Below are 21,077 nucleotides of genomic sequence, written 5' to 3' on the forward strand. Positions count from 1 at the left end.
CTTATGCTGTCTATGCATCGATCATGCAAGACTCAAGCATTGTTTGCTCTTGCGTAACGAACCCCTCCCCCCCTCCAAATGTGGCTGTGGACCCAGACTGACAGTGTTCCATATCTTGGTGGAATGTCCTTTTTTGGCCGTTCGTTCTAGGTATAGCCTTCCAGATTCATTGTATTCAAGGTCAGCAGACGATTCACGGATGATTGACCTAGTCCTCAGCTTCCTATGTGAAAGTGGTTTCTGTTTTCAGTTACTAGGTTTTGCTTCACTCCTGGAGCAGGGGTGGGGTGAGTGTGGTTGGGGCTTCTCTTGGTGTTTTCTAGGTCTGTAACCCATGACCACTCCTCCGTAAAAAGATTGCTCTTCTGTTTTTCCAGTTAGATTTTGCCTACGCTTTTGTGCCTTCTACTGCGTGTTTTAACTTCCTCGCTTTATAGTTAGACCCCTGAGTGGATGCGCCGACTTTGAGGAACCCTATCTTATACAAGTAACATTTAAATCGCTGGACGGATGACAGCGCCGTTTCGTCTCATAATTCTCCTCAGTCCAATGCAATCCAAACGGGATCAGGCCTGCAGTAAAGTTTATCATAAACATGCCGGAGATGAACTGGATATTATGGTTGCTACAGTCGTTGGCAATTACCTGCTGAAACTTGTGTAGTAATTTTTGTAATAATTTTACATCCAGACTAAATTTCTTACGGAACATCGGGCTGCACTCCCACTAGCAGAGCGCCACGTCTGTAGCTACGACCAGTGGAACGGACGGGCCGCTTGCTGTGGAATGTAATCGCTGGCACGCCGGTTTCAACACGGGAGAAATTCAGTTTGCGAGCGCAGCGCGCGGGGATGTAACGGAGCGCTTCGGGAAAGTTTCGGACTTGCTCAAGAACTTCGCTTTCGGGTGTGTAGCGGCGAAAAGTCAGTGCACGGCCACGGCAATGGCGCGGCCGGTCGCGCGCTCCAGCGCGTGCTAGGGAATCCAATCTAGTTGGATGGGACACTCACATATTTACGGCGTCGCTGGTGAACTGTCGTGGGCGTGTTAAGATTGCTGTCAATAGGGTTACTCCGACAGTGCTGCACACCAGTGAAGCAACTTCTTCAGGCTGTCGACTACGGTGGAAGTTCATGTGAGTAGCCACACCAGTATTCCGTGCAAACTAATACGTTCTTCTTACAACGCATCGCCTAAAAGATTTTGCATAATCGTTGGTTGTAAATAATGGTTTGATGTATGAACTTCTAAAAATCCACCGCCTCTTCGGTTGCAAATTAAGGCTATAGAAAGTTATTTGAGTATCTTCAGCTCACTTTCGGGTAGCCAAGGGAGGTTAAAAGATTGGACAAAAGTGCCTAGTGCTTGTCTCACGTCCTCCATTCGCTTAAAATCCTGTTTGACCATCTGTCACATTTATTCAAATTTATAAAACGTGTATATTCTCTCATCCAGGACAAGTACAGATTTGAGGAGCCTGAAATCCCAACTGTAACAGTTCGAAATAGTGTTTGCGCTCTTCACTATTCTTAAAGCACTCTGAATTATTCCTAAATGATATTTTTCTTGTCCAAATATTTCCCTTGAAATCCACGTAATTTAAACATGAAATATAGCAAATCATGGTTTCGTACTTATCACACACTACTGTTAACCTTAATTATGACTCCCTCCCCCTTAACCGCAATTCTTCTTTAATACCTTCGTATTTCAATCTCAATTTCAAAATTTGTGTTCCTGATTATACAGCTATACTAAAATACAAATTCTCTCCTGTAACTACGTTAGTCAACGATTCGAATATGTCACGAAAATAAATATTCACTTTACTTACATTCAGATGCTTCAGAAGACGTCTACAGCAGTTGTTAAGACTAAAACTTCTTTTGTAAAAATGTTCAATATTAAATAGTCCAGGAGTCTTCAGAACCACTACTTCAAAGATTGAATCATGTACACTTCCGTAAAACTGATCTCCACAGAACGCCTCACAAAAGCCAGACTGTCCGCTGTTATGTTCAGATCTTCAATCTTTAAGAAACTGTAAGAATCGTTGGTTGATTCATAAATATTCCGTTGCTAAAAGTGGTCTGAAAATGTGACTCTCGGCACCCGTTATGTGTTGCTGTTTCAGGAACACGGCTAGTGTACTAAAAATACGGGAAGTTATTTTACCCTTTTATTTCCTTTCTTGCCAACCCTATCGTTTTCAGCGGCCTTAGAAACAAACTAACGCATATTCCTTGCTTCCTTCAGAGTTACGGGTCTGCAATCATGTAAGACTGCTGACAATAGTTTTGGTGATAAAGTATCCTACAAACATATCAACTTACTACTATTGTAGAAATGCAGTGTCTCACCTCCCCCCCCCCCCCCCCCCCACCACTTTCCATTCCCTATTTGAGAAATGGCTGTTCTGCAGATTTCTCTCCAGCCAAATTGCAGTGTGTAGGGAATCTTGTAAGGACGTTCTCAGTTGGGTATAGTGGAGAGTAAGTAACTGACAATCGAGAGGAACTTCCTGATAATGCTATGGTACTGGAAAACCGGTTCGTTAATTTGCTGTAGGCAAAGTCCTATCAGAGGCAAAAATGCAGACACAGTACGTAGAAGTGTCAGTAGAATTAGGGAGCCACTGGTTAGACCATACCTGGCTCAAAATAACAATGCGATTGATGTAGGAATACATCTGAGGACAGAAAGGGCCAATGCTGTAGTTCCGCTAATTACACGCAACTGTAATATGACTGCCGCTGCAATGGCCGTGTAGTTCAGCGCAAAATTCATTCACACGCTCCGCTGTTAACGTATATTACTAAGTTCCCTTCAAAGGTCACACCAGGGATATCAACTTCCTGTACTGTATCGTATACAGTTTCACATTCGGTCGCGTAAATTAAATATGCCTCTCAGAGAAGTAAAGAAATAATTGTTACTATCTCTTGATCCATTATGGATATGGGACAGAGGCTGGTCAAATACTTAACAATCAAATTGGCCGTACAGCCGTGCAATAGAGATATTTTGTTTCCGCTACCAGTTTCGGCAATACATTACGGCATCTTCAGGTCCCATATGTACCTCTCAGTAATAGTAGATACTGGCTTACTGGGGCCACATGTTCTGAATGTCGTGAATTAGAAGCTGAAGTGCTTGCTTCTAAGTTGCAGTAAAGTCTTCGAAGGAAGCACTTGAGCTTCGAATTCACGACATCCAGAAACAAGGCCCCAGTATGTCAACATGGATTATTTTTGAGAGGTGCATACGGGGCCTGAATATGGCATAATAAACCCCGAAACTTCTAGCGAAAATATCTCCATTGCATAACTATTTATTGAATTTCATTGTTAAATGTTACCGGTAGCATCTACCATTCGGAATTACCATAACAGGCAGGTGGAGTAAGATGGCAGCTGAACAGAACGGTGTGGCTACGCCCGTATTCTGGGTGGTTGGTGCTGTTAGGTGCCTTGTAAACTACTACTGTTAGTCAAGTTGTTGCTGTTCTGATCCTGCTACAGAAGTAGTGAGGCTAGTAGCACCCGTCTAACGCAAGAAGAAACAGTCAATGTGATTTCCGTGCGCCGCGGAGGGGTGGTTGAAGAACGAAAATAAGGCTCACGTACAAGAAAGACAGGCTCACAACCACTCTGGAACGTTTACCTGCTCAACACATGACTTCAACCTACTAAAACTGCCCTTACCGCTAGTATCCCGGCTGTGCAACAGACCTGTGATTTTTCTCTTACCACTCCCCAAATCACGTCATAAGTCTTATTGTAGTTTAAAACTGAAAAGTGCTATAACATGTTTTAGAGAGGTATATCATGTTGAATACCCTTACGGAAAAATGTTCATAGAAACGAAAGTGTGTAATCAGCTTCACTTGCAAGTACTTCTCTTAAGAGAATCTATAATTTAAGGGTAACGTTCAAGCATTGTTCGAAACACATTTTAATAAGTGTAATCTATCCGTTTCACCATTTGTGTCATCCGCTGATTGTTGACGAGGAATATTTGCCTGTCTTTGTCTTGCCACTGTTTATAATGGAATCAGAGATACTATCTAGCCAGTTGTAAGTTCTCAACTTAATTACATAAACGTAAATATTAAGGTGAGCCGATACAAGAGTTGAAACGAGAATTAAAACTGTAGCACGTACTTGAGATCGCCAGCAGCTGTGGCCGAGCGCTTCTAGGCGCTCCAGTCCGGAACTGCGCTGCTGCTACGGTCGCAGGTTCGAATCCAGCCTCGGGCATGGATGTGTGTGATGTCCTTAGGTTAGTTAGGTTTAAGTAGTTGTAAGTTCTAGGGGACTGATGACCTCCGATGTAAAGTCCTATAGCGCTTAGAGCCGCGCTTGGTATCCTCGAAAGCTCAGAGCATCTGTAAGCTGCGGTGATTATGCAGAGACTTGCACGTGATTAGCTTGGGGACCTAAAACAAAATGGTTCTCGGACACCTCACTAAAACATAATTCGAACAGTAAGTGGGCAGATAACTATAGGGCGTTTATACTGATCTAGAGTGTAAGCGTTACGACAGTTTTACGTTAAACAACTAGTCCGAAATCACACCAGGATTGTTCAATATGTTGCAATACGTTTTTGGCGGATGCAGCAGCTGCATACGCTTGGCAACGCGGCGCTGCGCCGCTGCGTCATTTCGAAACGACTTTGGTTCGTTGATCTTGCGTCAGCCTTGAACATTCTCCTTTCGTACTGTCGTCATACACGGCGAGTACCGAGTCACCCGCCGCGGTTTTTTTTTTCTTCGATCGCGCGCAGCAGTGGCTTCATCTCTCCATCGCCGTTGTCTATTCTGGAACCTGTTTCCTGTAATTTGCCGCTCTGAGCGGGAGAAAAAAGATCACTGCTTCACTTACGCCGTGGAAGCTTCATACATGAAAAATGAAAGATAGGACTGGAATCTGTAAAGGCGCCCTGCGTAACTGCGATAGAAGACGAGAAAAAATACAAAACAGCTTCCTGCACATCTTGGAAGAGGACTGGCATACAAGCCAGCATCTGAAGTTTGAGAAAGATCAAAAACAGAATTAGATAGAGCATTTTTTAGCCAAGTGAATTTGCGCGTCAGGACATACTGTACAGCTATTAGGTACATACACTACTGGCCATTAAAATTGCTACATCAAGAAGAAATTCAGATAACGAGTATTCATTGGACAAATATATTATACTAGAACTGACATGTGATTACATTTTCACGCAATTTGGGTGCATAGATCCTGCGAAATCAGCACCCAGAACAACCACCTCTGGCCATAGTAACGGCCTTGATGCGCCTGGGCATCGAGTCAAACAGATCTTGGATGGCGTGTACAGGTACAGCTGCCAATGCAGCTTCAACACGATATCACAGTTCATCAAGAGTAGTGCCTGGCGTATTGTGACGAGCCAGTTGCTCGGCCACTATTGACCAAGCGTTTTCAGTTGGTGAGAGATCTGGAGAATGTGCTGGCCAGGGCAGCAGTCGAACATTTTCTGTATCCAGAAAGGCCCGTACAGGACCTGCAACATGCGGTCGTGTATTATCCTGCTGAAATGTAGGGTTTCGCAGGGATCGAATGAAGGGTGGAGCCACGAGTCGTAACACACCTGAAACGTAACGTCCACTGTTGAAAGTGCGGTCAATGCGAACAAGAGGTGACAGACGTGTAACCAATGGCACCCCATACCATCACGCGGGCTGATATGCCAGTATGGCGATGACGAATACACGCTTCCAATGTGCGTTCACCGCTATGTCGCCAAACACGCATGCGACCCTCATGATGCTGTAAACAGAACCTGGATTCACCCGAAAAATGACTTTTTGTCATTCGTGGACCCAGGCTCGTCGTTGAGTACACCATCGCAGGTGCTCCTGTCTGTGATGCAGCTTCAAGGGTAACCGCAGCGTTGGTCTCAGAGCTGATAGTCCATGCTGCTACAAACGTCGTCGAACTGTTCGTGCAGATGGTTGTTGTCTTGCAAACGTCCCCATCTGTTGACTCGGGGATTGAGACGTGGCTGCACGATCCGTTACAGCCATGCGGATAAGATGCCTGTCATATCGACTGCTAGTGATACGAGGCCGTTCGGATCCTGCACGGCGTTCCGTATTACCCTCCTGAACCCACGTATTCCATATTCTGCTAACAGTCATTGGATCTCGACCAACGCGAGCCGTAATGTCGCGATACGATGAACCGCAATCGCGATAGGCTACAATCCGACCTTTATCAAAGTCGGAAACGTGATGGTACGCATTTCTCCTCCTTGCACGACGCATCACGACGTCGTTTCACCAGACAACGCCGGTCTACTGCTGTTTGTGTATGAGAAATTGGTTGGAAACTTTCATGTCGGAACATTGTAGGTGTCGCCACCTGCGCCAACCTTGTGTGATTGCTCTGAAAAGCTAATCATTTGCATATCACAGCATCTTCTTCCTGTCGTTTAAATTTCACGTCTGTAGCACATCATCTTCGTGGTGTAGCAATTTTAATGGCCAGTAGTGTATTATCATTGAGCCATGTTGATTCACTCTTTCCGTGTTTTCCCCAGTTCGCCTAAAGCGAATGTCGGACTGTTTCTTTCAGTATATCACGATCGATTCCATTCACCACACTGGTTAAGTCCGTTTCTGTTGCCGAAGGAGGGAGCCCAGTGCTTAGCACAATGAACCGTGGACTCGCAATGGGCATGGAGCGGAGTTGTTGGTAAGTTGTACCACTTTTCGACCAACAACGCTACTAAGTTTTTTACCGTGGTTTATGTAAAACGCTTAAGCCAAATGTGAGGAAGGTGTCTTAGAAAAGAGCCGGCCAAGTTCCTTGCCAAAAGAGTTTCTCCTCCGTTCCTAATTATGCCGTCGACGGGGCGTTCATGCCTAATTCTTGTTTCTTCCTCCCATGGAAGTTGGTTGCGTATTAAAGAACACTCCTTTCATTCAGAGTCAGTGCTGTACACGTCCTGCTTATGACGTACCATGCCTAAAAGAACTGTGTGTCTCCGCTTGATTCTATTTTGACTCAAACAGCTGCTTCTGCCGCTGCTTGTAATTTACCGCCCATCTTGGCATGTGTAGGTTGTGAATGGGTGTAGTGCTGCAGTCGGAGACCGCCACACTTCGAGTGAAGCGCAGGTGTTATGGTTGCTTACTACGAAACGTTTAGCACATTTGTTCTTCCCAAAAGACTCTAGGCAGAGACATTCCTTTAGCAACCTATGCTTATCCCGTCATTCGAAATTTGAAGTTCCGTTCCGTATGGTCCAGTGTGAATAGGCATTTATGATCGCAAGGAACGCCAGGTTATTTCTGGGGCTTTTAACCGAAGGTTACTAAACCCTCGTAAAAATTAAGACTGCAGTAGGTTGTAAAACAGGACATACAGTGCTTAATTTGGTATGTAACATACCACTGGAGATCCAATAAACGTAATTAATGGATAACCTGTAAACTAAGACTTAGTTTGAATGAAATATGCAGTACTAAACTTTACAAAGGTTCCGTCCCTTCCGTCTCCCCCCCCCCCCCCCAGCTTTAGTGTTCTGTGGTTAACTTTTTGTTTTTGGAAGCGTTAACTGTCCCCTCAGATTAAGAGTGCGTGACATGAGAGGCCTAGATGGGACACCCAAGGAAGAGAAGATGAAGGAAGGTATTGTCCTAGCCTGGGCCTGTATGTATTATGCGCCACACGCCCTAAGTTTCTTCCGCCTCCAGCTGGCGCTGTGAATAGCTGAAAACGGGCTTCCTCAAAGCCAACCAGCTATGTGACGCTAGCTTTGTTCAGGAATGGGAGGGCGACGTTAACTTGTGGAATGTGGCTACTTCGCCAGTTACATCCACATCTATAAGAACTCGTATCCATATTTTTGCCTTAATGGTCTCGGAATTAAGACACCGTGATACACAACACCGCTCTTGAAGCGTCTGCCAATGGAGTTGGGTGGGCATTTCGGTGACTCGTGTTTACTAAATGAACCAGCAAGACGAAACCTGCTGCTTTCTTCAAAGAAAAAAAAATCATCTCTATCCTCTACCAGTCCTTCCTGGTAACGGTTCCAGTCTGAGGAGCAATACTAGTGTCCAACGAGGGTTTTGTAAGCTACCGCCTTTGTTGAAGGGCTACACATCGTGAGCATACTTCCAGTGAATCTCTCAATGTGCCTTTCGTACTATTAGTTTTATGTAATTGTTCCTCTTTGAATCGGTCCGTACGCGTACTCTCAGGTATTTTAGAGCTGTGACTGCTTCCACTAACTGTTCTGCAATCGCATTGTTATCCGATAAGATATTTCTGTTTATCTATACTGTGTTTCATTTGTTGAGTCAACTGACAATTCCTGTGAGAGTGTCGATCCTCCTGCAAGTCGTCCTGCATTTCGCTGAAACTGTTCATCGTTCAGACTTCTCTATATACATAGTGCTTATAGTTAAACTTCCCCCACTTGAGACAGTGTAGACGGAAAACTATATGCGGTAGTGGTACCAAACTTCATCTGAACGACTTTCAGGTTGTGGGCTAAACGATGTTAGCGTTGTTGGTAGTATTAGTTTCATGACTTGCCGCTAGGCGCCGGTACTTCTACGGCGAAGGAGGACTGAATCACAAGCATCTGGACAAGGTGAGCTGTACTTTCAACACTACTTTATCAAAACAGTGACAGCACTGCTACTCTTCTCTAGTATCGACGTATTAAATGAATACGGAGAGGTCCTTTTTCTACACTGCAATTGAGCATGATTCGAAATTTTGGATTGTCGGGCGAATTGCGCCACAAAATGTTGAAGTTGCTGTTGCCACGGCTGCGAATGCTGGGTGCAAAGTGCAATTGTTATGCAGCGCACGAGCTCCATAAGACAGATAAGCACTCTACGGTGTAACTTTCGAAAAGTGCTGTGAACAGATATGAAATAGCATGCCTAATGCAGCTTCATGCTGTCGTGGAAGCAAGATGGTCATCGAATTCAGTAACATTTGTAACCTGCAACATAAACATGATACGCCTCAAGTGGCAGACTCTGCAAGAGGGGCGCTCAGCATCGCGTTGTAGCTTGCTGTCCAGGTTTCGAGAGGGTGCGTTTCTGGATGAGGTATCGAATATATTGCTTTCCCCTACTTATACCTCCCGAGGAGATCACGAATATAAAATCAGAGAGATTCGAGCGCGCACGGAGACTTTCCGGCAGTCGTTCTTCCCGCGAACCAGACGCGACTGAAACAGGAAAGGGAGGCAATGACAGTGGCACGTGAAGTGCCCTCCGCCACACATTGTTGGGTGGCTTGCGGAGTATAAATGTAGATGTAGATACGGTATAAACAAATGTTGCCATCTCATGCGGATTAAAATTTCTTTCAGTGGTTTATTCGTTATTTTTCTGCCGCATGTCCTTGCATATATTTTGACAAAGTTTCATTTTCCTAGATCACTTGTTTTTTCATGGGGCGCTATTAGGTAGCAGTTAAATTACAACCACCCTGCATAATAAGATTAGCCGCGAACAGCCTGATGTATAGTAAATCAGACATTTTTTACTCTGTCATTAATTGCAAACAGTTTGCTGATGTACAGTATACAAAATGGTACATCTTTCCTGTTGTGGGTACTTAGTTAAAATGGAGGTAGTGCTTATCTGCACTAAACGCAGACTCATGATCATAAAGAAAAATCATTGCTTCTTCTAGAAATGTTGTTGATCAAAGAACGTCTAGGGATGTAGAGAATAGAATACTGATATGGAATCTTTTTCCCTGCCTCAGCTTTCTATTTTTAAAATAGTAGCACGATCAGGGAGGTGTATCATTAACGTTCTTCAGAATACGAAGATGGTTTGGGTATTTGGTGATGTCCTGGTTTGTTGTTGACCATCGCACCTTCATTGTCACTATTTGGGATGACGCTCATTTTAGAAGTGCTATAGATTCCTACGATGTTAATAAGAACGTATATAAAATATTAACTTCCCCAAAAGTATTCAGAGCATAGCGCAGTATTCAAAAAATTGTATATCCGAAATATACCGTACGGGAATCCTGAAGAATACCTCACTTCTCTCACGCAGTTAAGAACAACAATAGTAACAAACATTGACAACGTCATGATTTACACACAGCCTGAGAACTACAGCTATGTGAGAACGTAAATGAGGGAATGGTATTTCTTTGTCGTTTCCACCTATTTTGGAACGTAGATCTTTTTCACTTTTTGTTCTTATTGGATGGTTGCGTTACTGCCATCCCTTACTAGACTCCCTGTTTGTCGGATGTGCATGTGGACATGTTAGATTTCTTGGTGACAGCAGTTATAGTCAAATAACGAATGTGTATCTTCACATAGCACATTTTTAGCTGTCATGTAAGAGCATCTACATAGGCGGCCCCTCACTCAAGCAACTGAAAAGTTCCCTATTCTAACTGTAGCTTCTAATTTATAAAAATCTGAGATCTCCGATAGTTAGCACAGAAATTTGAAAGTTATATGTAAAAATATAAACGCTGCTACTGAAATGTGTACCTTTTGTCGGGATAGGGGAGGAGGGAGGTAGTTAGTTGTTCTGACCCCTCTTAGATCTGCACTTGATCATATTACCTCACTTTCATCTCGCACTAGGATAACAGAGAACTAGGGAAGGTTACGGCTCGCACAGAGGCATATGCAGGAATCATTTTCCGCTCGCCGGCGTTACCTTGTGGTACAGGGAAGGAAATCAGTACCGATGGTACCCGAAATCCCCACCACGCATTCTGCAGGCAGTTACAGAGTACGTATGTGGAAGAGGACTTAGGCAAGAAATGCACGAGCGTGTGCGTGTGTCCGTTGTTCCGGATCGCTCGGGCGTGTGGCGCAGCGCGAGATGAAGCCGTGCTGGATGCAGCGGCGGCGGCAGCGGCGTAGCCTTGGCTGCGACCAGAACCGGTTGCGCTGTGTCCAGGTATGTGGCCGGCCGTACAGGCGCGCTCACGCAGCCTGCAGCCCCGCACACAAAGGACCGGGCCACTCCACACACCACCACACAGCCCAGCACCAGCAGCCTCGCCCAGCAATCACACCCACACTTTCTCGTCTACCGAAACAGGCTGTTCTTGACTGTGTGTCTTCTCCCAAGTCTTCTGAGAGTACGTCCAAACAGTGCATCGTTTCCCGTGAATTAGCGAATATGCATTAAAGCCAGAGATGCATTACAATACAGATTAATGCTATTGTCTAAAACTGACATGGGGAGACCGTGGCTGTGTAAAATTAATTCTTGCAAAGAAGAAAACAGCAACCGGCCACTATTAATACTGCTATTTAATTAGGTAAATAGCGCCGTTACCGGTTTCGAACTGGCAAGTTCATCAGGCGGCTGTTATCATGATTTTCAAGATACACTTTACGTTATCGTCCGTTTTCGGTGAAAGTGAAGTGAAAATAACTCAAGTGAAAATAACTAACCTCCAAACATCGTTTGGAGGTTAGTTATTTCCACTTGGGGCGCTTCTAACACTGTTTTCTACCGTAGGGCAACAACACACCAAAAATACTTCGCCACAGTTAAATAATAAAAATCGAAAACGGACGATAATGTAAAGTGTATCTTGAAAATCATGTGAACAGCCGTCTGATGAACTTGCCAGTTCGAAACCGGTAGCGGCGCTATTTACCAAAATAAATAGCTGTATTAATAGTGGCTGGTTGCTGTTTTCTTCTTTGTAAGAATTAACCTACATTAACAATACAGGCTATTCGACAGTGATATAAAGCAAGTACAACAACCTTCCGTCAACTCTTTCCACAGTCAAAGGAACGGAAAGTTTTCCAGGAGGGTAATGATAAAGTGTGTTGCGGAGTTCGTGGAGGTATGTGCCATCTATGCAACTAAATGAAGGCAGTTTATTGCCATACGCGTTTCGCTTCGTTTACTTAGGAAGCATCATCAGTGGCCTGAAATACGTGTTTCCTTTTATACATACAATAAACTTATTATGTGGTAGATATAATATGCTGCTATATTACATTTTGTCGTTCTTTTTTTTAGGTTAGAAGAGACTTTCGTAGCACAAGCTCCGTAATGTGAACTTCTCGTTCGGTGTTATTTACGATTTCCAGAGCGGTTCTCATGTGTGTGACCCTGGAGATGTATTCGTTAGTTTCCACACTCCAGCTGGCAGATTTCTGGCGTTCTTTCGCCCACGTTTGTCACATAGCATGTATAACTTGCACATAACTCCCTGATCACGCTAGCCACCTAAACAATAACAAACGGAAATGTAACCAGGATTAATTATTTATCTCCTTCATATATATATATATATATATATATATATATATATATATATATCTCAAACCACTACTAGACACACAAAAGTTCGCAACACCACACACCGAAAACACATATTGACCACAAAATGGAAAGAGCAAATAATACATGCAATGTGACAAATGTGGGTGAAAGAGGGCCAGAAATCGGCCAGCTAGTGTGGAAACTAGCAAATAGCTATCCACACACATAACAGCGCTGGAAATCGTAAGCTGTGCTACAAAAGTTGCTTCTAACCTAAGAAAACACTACTACAACACGGGAGAATGTAATACAGTAGCATATTATGTGTACCACGTAATACGTTTATTGTATGTATAAAAGGAAACGTATATTACAGGCCACTAGTGATGCTTAGCAAATAAAATAAGCGAAGCGCTTGTGGCACTCATTTAGTTGCATAGACGGTACATACCTTCACGAATTTAGAGCAACTAAGGGAAAGGCGCAACACCGAAAAAATGATGTAATACCAACATATAAAGTTACACTGTGTGATTAAAAGTATCCGGAAATCCGACTTAAAATGACTTAAAAGTTCGTGGTGCTCGCCATTGGTAATACTGGAAATTCAATATGCTGTTGGCGGTAGATCTCCCACAAATAAGGAAAACGGCGAGAAATAGTTAATTCTACCTAACAACAAACGCTGAGAAAGTTGATCGTCGCACTTACAGCCATCCAGTTACGGATTTAAGCAACTGCGTGCTTCTGTTAACAAGATTTCCTTCGAAGTGTGATTCTTAAAAGATACAAAAAGTCCGAAGAAATATTACTCGAGACTAAGAATATAACAAAGCTATTCTGTCAAGAGCTCTTCTGTCTTGCCACGGAAAATTTATGCTGTAATGAGTTAATCGTTTTCAGTTTTTATACGTGCAAAACTATTTCTCGTTCACTCCTATACCCTGGAATTGTGAATGGCGTTAGGATTTATTATAACTACTCCAATACCACCTTTATTGATGCAGTCATATTCGTCCGCCTGTACAGATAACTGCGTAGGCGTGAATAGACATTTGTTTCTGACCTTCGTCTCAAGGCGTATAACACGTCTCACCGTAATGGTGAAACTGTCATTGTCCGCAGTTCACTCGATCGTAAACACATGAGTAATACCGTCAGGAATGTAGTGCCGCTACGCGCCCCCCTTTGCAGCGCAGCAGGAACTACATAAACAGGCTGCCACAGTGTGTGTGCATTTCCCCGCGGTCGCTTGCTGCGTGACATATTGGCATATATGGTACTATGGTAAGGACACACATTCAACGTCACATTTCATTATATAACTGGCTGCAGAATTATGGAGTGGTGTAAAGAGTAAAAATTACTAACGTAGCCACCGCATCCCGACTAACCCATAGTTTTTTTATGCGGACATCACCATGTTGTGTTTGTGGAATCTTGGAGACAGTAGCTCGCGTCCTTGTGGAATTCCACCTCCTCCTGGTTCCTCGTGCCAAACGCTATCTTTTAGATTCTTTGCCTCTAATGTTAGCGGACTACGTATGGACAGTTTGACTGATTCTTGGTTTCCTCCGAGAAGTCGTTGCTATTCTCAAACATATCGATTGAAACTGCTTCCGGGGTGGGGTCGGGGTGGTTACGATTGCGGGAAACCTAACCTCCGCCAGCAGCGCTCATCGTGTCCCCCCCCTCCCCCCCCTCTCTCTCTCTCTCTCTCTCTCTCTCTCTCTCTCTCTCTCTCTCTCTCTCTCTCTCTCTCTCTCTCTCCCCTTTTAATTACTTTCACTTGCTGCACACAGTTTCTAAGTGTTTTTTCTGTTCCCATCTTTAACTCCTCGTGAAATACAGAAGTGAAAACTGAGCAAAGATCATCTCATCAAACAAATTTTAATATTCTGATGCATTTGCATAAAATCCGATAACGTAAATGTACACGTACGTACGTGTGTGTGTGTGTGTGTGTGTGTGTGTGTGTGTGTGTGTGTGTACACTGTAGTGGCGGCACAGTGCAGTGCCTACACCGGAAAAAGTAGTTGAATACTGCCAACTTGACCAGGGAGTTGGAACTGACCCTCCTGCGTCGTTTTAGGTGGAAAGGCGGGGGAAGTTCTGGGTATTACGGTTGGACATCCTGCAGTGGCGTCAGATTAGCACTCTCAGGGAGATCATTGTCTCCCTCCACGGAAGCAAGTTTGAGAAGCGAGTTTGAACTCAACGACTCATCTTTTTATTTTCAAGACACACCATCTTGAGACTGTTCTGCAACGGGGGACGGACAGGCAGTCGGAAACATAGCGAGGACTTCATGTAACAATGCAGCTGATAGGCAAGCCTGCAAGTAGTTGCCGTATTTGACTACCAAAAGGCACCTGCATAATGTCAATATGCTCTAGATGTCACTCAGAACAATGTTTTGAACAGTTGATAGCATTACGTAAAAAATAAATGAACTCAAACGTGGGTAAATTGATCATATGGTGGGTGCTTCCTTAACGAACATCGACGAAGTATTCGGTGCTTCATCAGCTACCATATCGAAGATCTATACTGCATACAGGGAAAGAGGAGAATCATCTAGGTCGTAACACGAAAGTGTGTTTAGCTGATAATAACACAGTAATTTGAGAATTTTGACTAAAAATAAGACGACAGCTGCAAAAGTCTCTGAATGTCGCACTCGCGAACCTTGTCGGCGCAAAAAACACGTAGAGACCTCCATAAACTGGAAACTGTACGACGAGCTAGTGGCCGAAACCTGTCAGTTTACAAATCTATCTTGTGCAACGTAAGAATCTAATTCGGATTCAGAAACCGCTCATCAGTGAAGGGAATACCCGTAACAGGAAAAGCGGTTCCGAAGCTGTAACGCTTGGACTACGGAGCAGTGGAAGAATGTCATTTGGTTGGATGAGTCCTGCTTCGCAATGTTTCCATGTGGCCGAGTTTACGTCCGAAGAGCGACAGACGTCGGGGTTCGATGGTATATGGAGCAATTTCGTCGTATTCCATGGGCGCTATTGGTTGCTGCATAAGGTCGTATTACTGTCGAGGATTATGTGGCCTTTTTTGACTAAAAGGCTATTCCACGGTACAATATTTGCTCCCCAATAGTGTTGCCTTCCAAGACACCAGCGCCTCACTTCACACAGCTTGCATAGCTGCTGGCTTTGTGAGCGCTAGGATAAATTGTTGCGTCTCCCCTGGCCACCAGACAACGATATTATTAAACGTGGTCTTACTTCCGAAAGAAGGGTGCCTGATCGCTGTCTATCTCTATTAATGTTACCTGAACATGATACTACTTTTCAAGAAAAAATATATAATATTCCCTTGAAAACCATTCACCACTTGCCAGTTCCGAAATGGCTGGGAGGCGTTTTGAATGCCAACGCTTCTCTTACAGTCCTAGGCATAGTAATGTTTCTTATGTTTCGTAATTTAGGTACACACCTGTACTCACAGAAACATAAAAATTGTGTAGACTTCCCACCTGTGTGCCTTTCCTTTGGAAACACGTCGGTCGCTTCAGAATAGCTAGGAAATTATATGAAAGGGTGAAATTCTCCTATAGAATTTACTAGCTCATTAATTACGCATGCAATAAGCCGGTGATTGCAGTAATTTGGTTTGTCAGCTCATTTAAAATTAGAATCTGCACTTGAATTTGAAGTAAAATATTTTGTAAGACTGAATGATATGGTCGTTGGGTCTCTGAGGTCACGTCTGGTTGTGCCTGAGAATTCTGACGTCAGTGGTATGTCCAATATCTTGCATGATGCAACGGTATCGTAATGCCATTTTTCAACAGGACAATGTTTGTCAAAACATTTCACGTGTATCAAAGAACTCTCAACGTGATATAGAACTCTCATGATTAAAAAAATCTGCAGAACTGTCCCCGACAAAAAATACGTTGGATCTGCTCGTACGTAAACTGCTCCAGGACATGAACATTTGTGGCTTGCCTCAGGAGCGAAGTGTGTCCTCGACACACTCTCCAGCCGAATCAGTGCATGCATCGGGGCCTGAGGGGGTGAACGTTATAGTGATAAGTATATACGTACTGTAAAGTTCTTTGTAAATTTGATCCGATTTTGTAATCACAAAAATAACATTACATATCATCTGAACCCATTGTTTGGTTTCATCTGCTCCTGGATTTTTCAGAGGCACTTTATTTACGGTGTAACATTTGATGATGATGATGATGATGATGATGATGATGATGATGATGATGATGATGATGGTCTCTTTTCAGTGGTTTATTTCTAAAAGGTTTTTCATAGAAGCATACTTATATTTATTTTTCATCTGTTTCAGGATGCAGCCACCGGTAACAACCACAGAAACATGCAAGTCTTTGACCTTTGGATAATTGCAGACTACAGCAGATGTAAGTAGAAACATACCGAGCGTCTGAATTAGGCAAATGGATACGGCATATTGTGTGTCGTATTTTGTCTAGATTGTACTAAGCATATATTGCGCTACGGAAAGACCGCCTTTACATGGGCTGCCGCATCAGGTATCGCAATCATAGGAACATCATTTCAATTTACCGTTTCCAACCACCACATCTGGGTGGTCAAGTAATCACTCGAACATCGATTCTGGAAATAAGGGTATCGCTGTCGGATTTCAGCCCCCACTCGAATTTGTCTATGGAAACGATCAGCCGCATTAGAGGTTGATTCAGGTTACTACTTGCTGGACGAAGTGATTTTTGTTTTAGACTTGAGTGCAGTACTGAATATTCATTTGAGATCTATAAGAAAATGGCAGTCCCTTTTAAAAGTCAACGGTGACTAAATCAGAACAGCTGATGGGCACTGACGTACGAAATATCGGCCTCGTAAAACAGATAAGCGCAACATGTAAGCACGAAAGCAAGAGGCGATTTCCGAAATTCGTCATTCGTCTATCTAAAGCTGTCGCATGAAACTGTAGTCGCCGTTAAATTGTGAAACAGTTAGAACGTTGGATGGGGAATTGAAATTCGCACACTGTACTCGGTCACAGATACGCCTTGAAGATGAAGATGTCTGTACGGTCAACAGGCAAAACGTCTGAAACTGAAGTACTGCTGTCCCGAATGCACTCTGGAAGTATCGTGGAATACGTGAATCGTGTGTTGCCGCTGGAGCGCGCTGCGGTCGTATGGGAGTATCCGTGCAAGTAAAGGACGAACAAGCCAAATCGTTTCTGAGCAGGATGGTGGACACCACCACTAAGTAAGCACGTTTGAATACTACGTCCCGTTGAAGATAGTGTATATTCTCAGTGTACCTCCTTGGCTGACCGGAACCATCAACCTGTTTACCTCCCTACCCCACTCCTCCATCTGTTTGCGGGCGATGGAACAGCAACTGACTGTTTCTTAATGGGAAGTAGATATTGTAGCAAACTTCAGAGCACCTCAGCATTCGGTGTCAGGGCCTTACAGCACTGGTAAGCCACGACAGCTCTCCTGGCAAGACTGCTTTCTGCTGGTACAGCCCCCAGCAGAGTCGCCACAATAGTTCCTTCAGTTCGCGCTCAGTACTGAAATGAAAGTAAAAGAGCCAATAGCCGCGCTTTGTGTGTACGTCGAAATAAGAGAGCGCAGAGAAAAATTGCAGTTACATTCATTCGTAGCAAATCGTGACGCTAGTTTTTTCACACACTGTATAATTAAGACATTGGTGATAAAATTTTCAGATTCGTGTGTGCAGAATGTTCATTCGAAGAGTAAGTGGAGATATGCCGAGATGAAATGAATGAAAAGGGCACTATTTTTGGAAAGCTATCTCGCCAAAAGATCATCTTCGTGACATTAATCTAACTTTCTGTCGAATTAGAAGCTAATTATTTCTTGCTGCTTTAGTTGTAACTGAAACGTACATATAAGTTATTTTCCGTTATTATTTAAAAGTATTATATGTAAAAGCAAATTCAGTGTAACAAACAAATATCGCAGACAAAATGTAAGAAACCAGCCTCGTTTCTTAAATTGCGCGAGACATTTCGGATCCACTAGCATTATTTGCTGCAGCAAGAGATTTAGCTGTGCCGTTTCGGTCGGGGATAGATCACAGATAGTAATGTGACTCGTCGGCGTTGTAAGTTTCTTCTGATGGGAATGGAGCATCAGCAGCAGGCTGTGAGGAAATCGGAAGATCCACAATTCTTACGTTCTCAAACGAGCTGGTGTCGTAAAGTGCGATAGTACGGGGTGTTCAAAAAGTCTCTCCGCAGAGTGCCTTATGATTGTTGGCCGCGCGTGCCTTACGCCGCAGTGAATATACTGTAATGAAACCCACTGAAAGAAAAGTTAAATTACTAAATATTCATTTTTACTTACAAATTTTCACATTTCATATTGAGTGTTCTCCGCCCCCCCCCCCCCCCCCCTCGTTCTTGAATACACAACTCAATTCATCTAATCATGTTTCCAAACACAAACTGTAACATATCTTCTTTAACAGAAGCGGTGAAAGTGGATATTACAGTTTTCAATTCATCGATGGATTTTTGATGATTTTTTATAGACAGTTGCTTTCGCTGCATCCTAGAAGTGGTGTTAGGTCAGGCGATCGTGGAGGCCAAAGTCCCTGTGAAATGATGCAATGACCAAAAACATCAGCAAGCAGTGACATTGAAACGCGAGCTGTATGCGCGGTTGCACCATCTTGTTGAAAGTAACCGTTCAGTATTTCACTTAACACAGGTTCTCCTATGAATGGGTACAGAATATCACTGCAGTATCTTTGTGCGTTTGTTTCGTTGCTAAATATGGGACCCACAATCAGACGCCTAGAAATTGCAATCCAAACTCCTATTTTCACATAATGAAGTGGTTCCTCATGAATACACAATAGATTTGAGAGTTAATGTACCCGGCTAAATGAAAACACGCCTCATCAGTGAAAAACCGTTTCATTAAGAATATCCATTCCATTTTGTCGAACGAAATTTTTGAAACATTGACAATAATGCAGTCTCTTGCCATGATCAGTATTTTTCAGTTCTTGCAAAACTATCACTTCGTATGGGAAAAAGTTCCAGTTTTTTCCTTAAATCTGTGTGGGCCGTTCCGACACTAACATCGATTTCCAGCGCGAGTTTTCTTACTGACTTGTTCGGACTCATGGACATTTTATCGGAAATGTTGAGTAGTTTATCCTGAGACAAAACCCCAGGACGACCCCTTCTCGGAGCATCTGTCGCTGAACCCGTACTTCGAAATTTGTTAATCAAATCTCGCACAGTATTGGAATGTGGGAGTGTCTCCGCTAAAACTGAATTAAATGTTTCACGAACTGAAACTCTGTGTTTACCGCCAGCTTTGAACACCTATTCGACTAAAAACACAAGTTCTTAAATGTTTAGAATTTTAACAGTGACAAAAATGAAACACACGAACACGTAACGACACACACCGATACTACTGACGCTGGCTGAGATAAACGAAACAGTGGAATGTTGGAGAGTCCACTTGAAGGGAAGTAAATCACACTGTACGCGCGTCTAACAATCATACGCCCCTGCGCAGAGACTTTTTGAACACCCCTTATAAGTAGTTCGTATGTAACTGAAACGTGGAGAGGCGCATTCTTCAAATTAGGCTTCATTCTTTCAGTTCATGGTTCTGAGAAGAAGTATCCCTCATTTCTGGTCTCATCTGAATCTCGCAGCTAAAAGATTCGGTGTCAGAACTACCCATAGCACGCACTTCGAATTCGGAACAAACTACGTACGGGTGAGCGACAAGTAGTCTATGGCAGTTCTGTCGTCGTGCTGGTGCGTTTCGATGACAGTCCATTGGTATTCAGGCAGATGCCATGTGTGGCAGGCTCCATAGAGTTCCATACGTTGCCTGGCGTCTGCGAGGAGAGATGGCCGTGGGATCCCAGTGTGGTAGGGCCGTCAGGGTTTTAGGGAAGGGAGAACCTCTAGCTATGGCGTATACACGGAGTTGCCTCGAAATTCTCCTCTCGTTTCACTCGAATGTCCAGTGAAACGAGGGACTGACAAGCTCTTTAATCCATTTAAACTCAAAGGAAGTACCATCACCTCCCGTGTGATGGTTGCTGAAGGCTGGAGTTGAGCGGTGCGATGGAGCGATTGTGGCATCTTGCCGAGCCGGCTCGCCCGTTAGCGATTAACGTCTTCGCCTCGGCTGGCGCACGCCGCTCACGTTCGAATTGCAACCGTCGCTCTGATGACGTCACGCGACCACACAGATGTGTAGCGAGTGGGCGCCACGCTACACGTCGGCAGAGGATCGGCGGAGGGCCACGCCCAGCCCTGGGCTGGTCTCCGCGTAATGGCGGAGACGGCGCCGTGGTGAAATGTCATGAATTTTAAGTGGGCGTTAAGCCGGAACAGCCCTACCCCGTGATTCCCCTTACCCATTCGGCTCAAGTGGGAAAAGTAGTGGCCCGGTGAGGGGGGAGAGGACTTTCTTGGAAACGCTCTTCTCAGTACAGCGCAGCAGGTAAAAAAAAAGGGTTCGTCTGGTCTGATGGTGTTAGCTGCATCGTCCCTCTATACCTGCGCTACCTGTTGTGGCTCGGGAAGAGAGGAAATTCCGGGCGGTCACGAAATCGTGCGTAGCCTCTTCCCTTCTCTACAGATCTTGTCGTCCCGTAAGGCCCATCTTTTCTGGGAACGATATTCGTTAAATTTTGTTGCCCAAGCCAATGATCTGTTTCCCCGTGTTGGACTGTTGGTTTCTACTCCTGGTAGACTAGATTCTTGCCTATACTGCTTCTGTTCAGAGGAAGTCTACAACAGACCACTTCCAGACTTTCGTAGGACT

The 21,077-nt window shown here is 44.0% G+C and overlaps 1 long non-coding RNA gene across 1 annotated transcript in view; it reads left to right on the forward strand.

The window, feature by feature from the left end:
• LOC126484093 (uncharacterized) overlaps positions 1–16,874 on the forward strand; it is a 93,796-nt gene extending 76,922 nt beyond the window's left edge. The window contains exon 3 of the long non-coding RNA XR_007587806.1: positions 16,598–16,874. This is a non-coding gene — a long non-coding RNA (uncharacterized LOC126484093). The remainder of the gene's footprint in view (positions 1–16,597) is intronic.
• Positions 16,875–21,077: the final 4,203 nt, after the last annotated feature.

Source organism: Schistocerca serialis, chromosome 6 (assembly GCF_023864345.2).
Source record: "Schistocerca serialis cubense isolate TAMUIC-IGC-003099 chromosome 6, iqSchSeri2.2, whole genome shotgun sequence".
In the NCBI taxonomy this organism is placed as follows: Eukaryota; Metazoa; Arthropoda; class Insecta; order Orthoptera; family Acrididae; genus Schistocerca; species Schistocerca serialis.